Raw genomic sequence first — 8,565 nt, 5'->3', positions numbered from 1 at the left:
AAGGAAGGAAGGAAGGAAGGAAGGAAGGAAGGAAGGAAGGAAGGAACAAACAGCTTGTCTAAGAGCCTCAGCCCATGCAATGACTTCTATAGGACTCCTGACCTGGCCAGGCAACTTGTGGTTTTCTCTTCAGGGCAGATAAGTCAGTGGCATTAGGAAAACTTGGCATTCTAAAGAGACAACTTGTGGCCAGGGGTGCAGTGCCAGGCTGAAGGGAGGATGGCTCTGTGAAAGTCTGTGGTGATATCCAGGCCCTGACTGCATTTGACATCTGGTCTACTCATCATCAGGCTTTAAACCTTCAGGAAATAGAGCTCGGATGTAGACCAGAGCAGAGGTGAACTCACCAGTCTTACCGTTTGGGAGCTGCTTCCTGAGAAACAGCCAGTTCCTAGTAACTCATCCTTGATTCTACAGTCTCAATATACATAGAGGATCAACCTCTAAATGCCTTCTATGGCCTTAGTTGTGAAATGTCAAGCTAATGATTATTAGACATTTGACAAAGTCTCTCACACGAAATACATGTATGAAATTAAAAAAAAAAACTGAAGAAAATACAAAATTAAAATATTTTTTAGAAAAATAAATGTATACCAAGCTCAGTTTGTTCAACATAAATGACAAATCAACCAATTGTAATGAGTGGTTTTTGATACTAAGTTGTACCAATCAACTGTATAAGAGTTGAAGAGATACCAATCATAATGAGTAAATGAAAAGCCACTGCCCTCATTGCTGTAAACTTCTAGAAACTCAGAGATTAGATAGGAAGTCTGAGGTTTCAGAAGTACAGAAATGAAGAACCATTTGTAAGTGACTGAGAATCAGATTATAAAGTAACTGAAAAACAATGAGTGTTTATTTTTTAACATCTGAAGACAATTATTTCTAACTCAGAAACCTATACCCATCCAAACTACCAGTCAAGAGTGACCATGAAAAGGGTTTCAGACATGCAAAGCCTCAGGAAGCTAGTTCCTGAAAATCTCCTCTCTGAAAGCTGTTGAAAGAGTTTCCCTTAATAATAATAATAATAATAATAATAATAATAATAATAATAATAATAATAATAATAAAAGTAAGCTAAGAAAGAGGAGGACACAGACCTAACCAGAACAACTGGGGAGAGATAACATAGAAAAGAAAACCAAACCAAACAAAAACAGACCATGTAATAATTATACAACAGAATTAGAAGGTAAACAGGAAAGATTGAAGGGAGAAATTATAGCCCAAATCAGGTCAAAGCTTTATTATTTTTAAATAATAGAAAACTCCACTAGCTATGGGAACAGGGGCTATAGACATGAAAGAAAAGAAAAAGAACTGCCCAGATTGACAAGCTTAGCCATGGGTAAGGAAGCTTCGCTTTCTGATGAGAAGTTTAGGGATACAGGAGCGATAGGTTCTTAAGTTAATTAGATTAAAAACTCAAGGAACCCCTATATCCAGAGAAAACGAAAGGCAATGCAACAGTGGGAATATAATCATAGTATGCTGCTTGACTCAGATGTTAAATTGTATATAATTATTACTTTGTATAATTTATGAAAGTAGAGGGAAATTTATATGTATCAATACATCCCATAAAAAAACATAACAATCTCATGTTCAGGAAAGAATTTAAGAATTTAATATGCAAAATTAAAAACTCTAGAGATTCCAGAATTACATTTACCTCTCAAAAAGTGAGTTCAAGGGAAGGGCTTAGGTGGGAATGACTGGAAGAGAAATTGCCATTTTTCTCTGATGATACCCTACAGTAATTTGTTAATGCTTACAACCAGCAGAACTGTCACTGTCTGGAAGCTTAGTAGAAAAACGAGAGGTAGAGCCCAGCCTTACAGAATCAGATTTTGCATTTTAACAAGAACTACAAGTCGGATTTGGGAAGCAATTATTCTTGATGTGGTCCATTAACATTTCGTTTAGTCTCAAAAAAAAAAAAGACGACACGGGACATTTTCATGATAGAAAATTTAAACCATTTATAAAACAAGCCTAGAAACAAGTGAACAGGAATGGACTTGTCTAAATTAGAACAACCAGGTAAGTTCTGAGAGAACAGGGTCACCCTGGGAGAAATGGGGAATAACACTGAGTATCAGTAAAAATTCTGAACTCACTGTGTTCATTTTGAAATAATAAAAATCAGTCAAATGTGATATGAATAAGAATTGCATGAGAAGTCTGATAAAGCAGAGGGTGTTAAGCTTAGGACTCAGAAGAAAAGTACAGATTGAAAAAAGCCTTTTCCTCTTGGGCTAGAAGATCAAGATCGTGTGTTTGATTGCCCGAAAGTAGTGAATGGAGCAGACTGGAGTCACTTTGCATCAGATTACCAGCAAGCAATATATAATATAATGCTGCTTGCAAATCTCTCAGACAACCACTAAAATCATTCTTAGTACACGGACATAGCAAGTAGACAATTTCCCTTCCCTGCACAGTCTTGAAGTCTGTTTTCCTTTTGGTTGATCTCAAGACAAAGTAACTGAATTCAAACAAAACAATTTTCAACTAAGAAAACCTCACTAGCTCTGAGGAAAAGTGCTTCCACTGTCCACATTACTAAGATGACGGAGGAACCTAAATTCTCATTTTATGTTTATAAAGGAGTGTTTTTTTTAAGTTTGTTTTATCCAGTTCATTGGTAGATAAGCATGTGCAAATTTTTGAGAGGCTTCCAACAGGCAAGCAATTGAAAACCCAATGCTTTAATAACCAGAAATCAAGTTAACAAACTGTTACAATGTGGTCTAGCCCCCCACCACCACTCCCCCCCCCAGCTTTAACATATAGCCTTCAACTAACTTAGATGACTAGCTTGGCACCTCAGAGTTCTACCTGAGCATGGTGGTGTGGCTAAGGCATGGCCCTTCTGGCTCATTGCCCATGGCCTTCTCTTCCACTTCTGTGAAAGGCCTCAAATGACAACCATGACTCCTAGGTCCTTTCTCATGCCTAGAGTTGACCTTGTCTCTCTAGAGCTATTGTAGAGAAGGCTATAGCTGGAAAAGGCCTTCCTGAATACGAGATCCTATAATCCTGTGACATAATTAGTCTCTGTCTCTAGTTCTTAGGACAGGATTTCTATGGCTTGTCTAAACAGGGTGATAGAAGAACCCTGAATTGTTGTTTTGAGATAAATTTTTATCATTATACAGCTGAGGCTAATCTGGCAATCTCTATGCAGACAAAGTTGGCTTCTCACTCTCAGAGATCTGCATGCCCCTGCTTCCTAAGTGTTGGGTTAAAGATGTGGGCCACCATGTTAGCCTCAAGGTTCCTTTGTTCAAATATTTGGTCTTTGACTTTGCTCCCTGATGCACACACAAACTTTGTGATTTCTTGGCAAAAGTGTTTGTTTGTTTCAGATGAAGTGACTCTGGTGGCTTCTGGATATTCTTGCAGGATGAGGGCTGGATGCCAGGGTCACTAACCATATGATTACAAGTTGGAAGTTTCACACCAGCCTCAAACTCTTGAGGAGGAGACTTCGTTATCCGCAGTGGCCTATGATGCAACCAACCATGCCCACTTAATCCTTCCATAAAACCTCCAAAGGACAAGGCTTGAGACAGTTCTGTCTGAATGGTATGGAGGTTCCTGGAAGGTGGCATGACACTGTCCTTGCCACAGGTCTTCTACATGTCTTACATAACACTGTTTCCTTTATAATAGCCTCTATGACACACTGGGAAACAGAAATGAGTTCTGTGGGCTTCTCTAGTAAATTAACTGAACCCAAGAAGTGGCTTTCGGGAACCCTGATTTATTGTGTGTTGGTCAGGAGCACAGACCACAGATGGGATTTGTATTTGACAGAGTAGAAAAGCCAACTTTCAAGAACCATCTCTGTTCATCCTCGTCCGTATCTTAAATTATATGATTAAGTATGAATGTGAGACTTCATTAAAGATGTCTTCCTCGGGTATTGTAAAAGATGTGATGAATGTGTTTGTAGGGTTTTGGAACACATACATTTGGGAGAGAACAGGCCTAGGGATGTGGAAGGATAGGAGGGAGAGGGGAAATTGTGTTATTGCATTTTAATTTAAAAGAGTATGGGAAATGAAGGTTCCACAGAGCACTTGTTACAGTCAGGGTTGTCCATTAACTTTGAGGAGAATTTCATGCTGTAGGGTTTTGTTTTGTTTTAATCTGGATTATAAGAAGTCTTCTTGGTGATTCTAACCAATTTCTGTTGTTTACATAAAATCCCCTGATCTATTATGATGCACATTTACAACAAAACATGGCAGGAGGCCAAAATCCAATACACATGACTGACCAAAAGAAGTCTGACATCATTAATTTCCAGTGCTTTCATGGCCATCATTCAAAGCCTCCATTACTTTATCCGTGCAATCCAAGCCAGATGCCATTCAATTTCATAGTCCTGGGGTCTTTCCTTCACAGATTTAGAACATTTTACAAATAAGAAGAACCACTGATGTCTGTTCTAAAGCTGTCTTCACGACGTGTGCTGACTACATTATCTGGACACAGGCTAGAGTCATAGGACAGGAGGGAACTTCAATTGAGAAAATGCCTCCATAAGATTAGGCAGAAAGGTGTTTTCTTAATAGTGATTGATGGGCAGGGCCAGCCCATTATGGGTAGTGATATCCCTAGGATTCAGGTTCTATAAGGAAGCAGTCTGAGCAAGGCATGGGGAGCAGCAAGCCAGTAAGTAGCATCTTTCCATGGCATCTGCATCAGTTCCATCCTTCAGTTTCCTGCCCTGCTTGAGTTCTGGCGCTCACTGCTTTTGACGATAAATTGTTCTATGGAACTATGAGTAGAATAAACCCTTTCCTCCTCAATTTGCTTTAGGTCATGGTGTTGTATCACAGCAATAGTAACCCTGACTAAGAGACCACCCAAGATGATTATAGATTTAAAAAAAAACATATTTAATAATAAGAAATTTGACAATTGGCTAAAGAACATGACTAGGACTCTGCATAGCAGAAAGTATACAAACTAATGAAAGGTACGCCTAAATGTCCCTGTATTATTTTTTCTCCTGACTGTCTAGTAGCATATCCTAGGCAATATGAATCAATAATTAATTCCTCCAGTAAGAAGAAATTCTTGTCTGCTCCTTCATGTTTGCTTGTTTGATTGCTGGGTGTCCTGTAGCCTAGGCTGGCTTCACACTTGCTGTGAGCTGAAGAATTCCTTGAACTCTCCTGTCTTCCCTCCCCTGCCCCCCACCCCTCTTCTGAGTACTGAGGTACACCATGGTGCTAGTCCTTGGCTTGTTTAGCAAGCCATAACCTACGTAACACAGGGAAAACTGCATCACTTAGGAACCAATTCTTTCAGCAAATATTAATCTAGCACGTTGAAAACAACAAAAAGCTAAGAACTAGCTTGGCTACTGGGAAATAATGAGAAGAGGGGGCTACTGGTACAATTGTACCAGAACCCATAGTCACAGACTCATAAGAAATTCATGGAAACGACAAGTGTTCTGAGCATGTGCAACAAGGATTCTGGGTGGATGCTTCACTCTCAGAAGGCTGGGCTTATAGGAAGAAACTTATGCCATTTTTTTTTCTCCTGAAGAAAACTTACAATGTCTCTAATCAGTTCAAAGAAAATCAGCTTGCTGTGAGCTGTTGGAGCTGGTTGGGTCATGTGTAGTTCGTCTGTGTTTGAGAACTCTGAACCATGAAAGAGCATTTGTTTGGCTGTTTAGTGAAGGGGAACTTGCTACTCAGGCTTCACTGATAGCTTCTTTGTACTTCACACCTTTCCAGCACCTGGAATCACCAACACTTCAGTCTGTAGCTAAAGCCACTTATCAGTCAAGCCTGCTGACACAGAGTGATCTGGAGAGACTACAATGCCAGCAAGCCTGGGCCTGGGAATGCTCATTTTACATGATCGAGTGGTTGCTTAAGTTCCCGTCACTTGAGAGATGACAGAATAATTTCATTTATTTATTTATTTTCATGGTGACTCCCCCTGGGAAGGGACAAAGGTGGTACAAGGAGGCTGTTGCTACCCTCAAGAGATGATGAAATATTCCAAAACAAAAATTTTAAGTTCATTTAAAACAATCTAAAGCTCCTACCCTTTCCTACGTCTGAGGATTGTAAAATTTTAGACAAAGAAGTATCAGAGACTATCTGTTCTATCTAATGAGTTTTACAAAGGAAAAAAATATTATGTAGAGGATGGGGTTTGGGGTGTGTGCCATTACTTGAGCAGGGAAGTCAGAGGACACTTGGTGACAAGTTTCTTTACCCACGGAGCCATCTCACTGACTAGAACGTCCTTGCTTTGTGTTGTTAAACATCAAAATGTATTTTAAAATTTCCCTATCCATGCTCCCATCTGTAAAAAAAAAGATTAAGTAAGGCTGACCCAGAAGGTGGGGTGGGGGGGNGGGGGGGGTGGAGGGGTGCAGAGGGAATCGTATGTGCAAAGTGTGGAAGTTTTTACCTATCAATAAAAAAGACCATGGCCAATGAGCTGAGGCAGAATGAGAAAGTGGGCCATCCAGCAGAGATAGAGATAGATGACAGAGTGTGTGTGTGGGGGGGGGGGGATTCTGGGAGACAATCAGGCATGAGAGATTCACCCCAGACAAACTGAGGACCAGTAACCAGTACATGGCATGGCTTGGGATAGAAAAAGCAGGTAATTGAGTTCTGAAGTAGAGATTGGAGTTGTGGCCTGAGTCCCATGAAAGAGGCCATCTCTCCAGCTAAGCATGTGTATGGCTCATGATCAGAGAAAGAGGAAGATCCATAGTGGTTCCAGTCCCTGGTTCTGAGTTTCCAACAACATAATACCTGGCCTCCATCAAGTAGGCAGCACAAATTCCTGATCTGTAAGAACCACAACCAACCTATGCCCACACACCACCAATAACTCACACACTCTTCTTTGGTTCTGTCAACAATCCTGGAAGTGTAGGGTAACATTAACCATGGGTTGTAGATAAAAATAAAATAAAATAAAAAAAATTGAGAGGATGACAGTGGCTTGAAAAGCAGAGCCCAATCACTTCAAGTGCTGTTTTCATATTCCCCAGAGGCATAGCAGGGATGAAAAGGGGGAGGGGATAGAACCCAGCAGAGAAAGGGCAGTCACATTTCTTAAAGAAATGTTAAGTTAATTTCCTTCTAGGCTTGGCAAGGAGTCTAGGCTGAAATTGCTCCCACTTCTGAGCTAGTATAGCAGGCCATGTGTGAGGTGAGGTGCGCCACCCTCCCAGAGACTGTAAGATCCCAAAGGGATGGATCCAAGAAGGATGAATAGTACAGGCTGTCAAGGTTCATTAACTGCCTGGTGCAACCTTGAGTGAGGTCGACTTGAGTATGTATGTTACCCACTTAGCAGCATTAACACCAGAGTATATACCAGGAGCTACTGTTACAAGAATTCTCAGTAGAGTATGCCCACTTGCTGCAGGGGCTCATAGATAAGCAATAGCAACCTTTGAACCTTTGAAGCTTGAAAATAAGGTCATCTTTGCTTCCCATCTTTCTAAAGTGGATTACTACAATCATTTGCCCTGTGGGTTTATGAATGCCTCCACCTTATATACCAACTATTCTCCTCTCTTTCCTTTCTGTGGTCATTTCTACTGATCAAACCCCTGACGAATGGATCATCTTTCTCAACATGTTTCATACCAGTCAACTGTGTCTTAAGCACACAAAACAGCGTTTGAGCCTGTGGCTTGTTCTAAATGTGCCTCGACACCATACTAAGATTCTATCAATAGGGGGAGCTCAAAGAATATCTTAAACACAGTAGCCCCGCTTTAACAAACTTGAAAAAATAAAAAATAAACAAAGTCATTGTATGGCTGTATGATTTTGTTATCAACTGGAAAATAAGAAGACATAAATTCAAAGCAATATAAGTAGACATTACTAATAAGACAGTGCTTGGGTTCTCTATAGAGGTAGATGATTTACTTATAGCTTTGTCTCTAAGGAAATCCTAGTATGAATTTTTATTTCACGTTGGTAAAGATGACAATGTACTGCAAGAGTTGGACTATTTGGATGTATTCCCATTGGATATGTTTTGCTTAAGAAAAATAATTGTGCTTGGTTTGTTCAGATTTGTAAATAATAACATTCAGGGATGTCAAGCTGAATGAAATATTACAACTGTGTTCAAAATTCCACCGAGATGTGCGTAATGGGCCTTTGTTTATAGTGTTTTTTATAAGAATGGTTCGGGAAATTTAGAAAAACCTTCATGGGAAAGAATTCCTCTTATTTATTTTGCTAGAACCCTCAAACTCAAAAGCTCCATTCTATGTGCAGAGGCTGGGAGGAAAGACTCACTTGAGGTTCTGCCTTCAGCAGCGACTCTAATCAGGAAGGAACATGGCTCAATTTCCATAGGGCCATGGGATATAGCGGTTTCTAAGGTGCATCGGAGACAATGAAGAGTTCACAGGAAGGGAACATGACTGGACATTAAACCTTTGTGGTGAGTCATGTGGTCTCTGTGTGTGCGTGCATGTGTGTGTGTGTGTGTGAGAGAGAGAGAGAGAGAGAGAGAGAGAGACAGACAGACAGA

The 8,565-nt window shown here is 40.2% G+C and overlaps 1 protein-coding gene across 1 annotated transcript in view; it reads right to left on the bottom strand.

The window, feature by feature from the left end:
* Nucleotides 1–8,565, bottom strand: part of Stat4 (signal transducer and activator of transcription 4) — a 101,821-nt gene that overhangs the window by 11,178 nt on the left and 82,078 nt on the right. The gene's annotated exons all lie outside the window — the stretch shown is intronic.

Source organism: Mus pahari, chromosome 5 (assembly GCF_900095145.1).
Source record: "Mus pahari chromosome 5, PAHARI_EIJ_v1.1, whole genome shotgun sequence".
NCBI lineage: Eukaryota > Metazoa > Chordata > Mammalia > Rodentia > Muridae > Mus > Mus pahari.
Note: the sequence above shows the minus strand (reverse complement) of the source record. Positions and strands in the feature narration are given on the sequence as shown.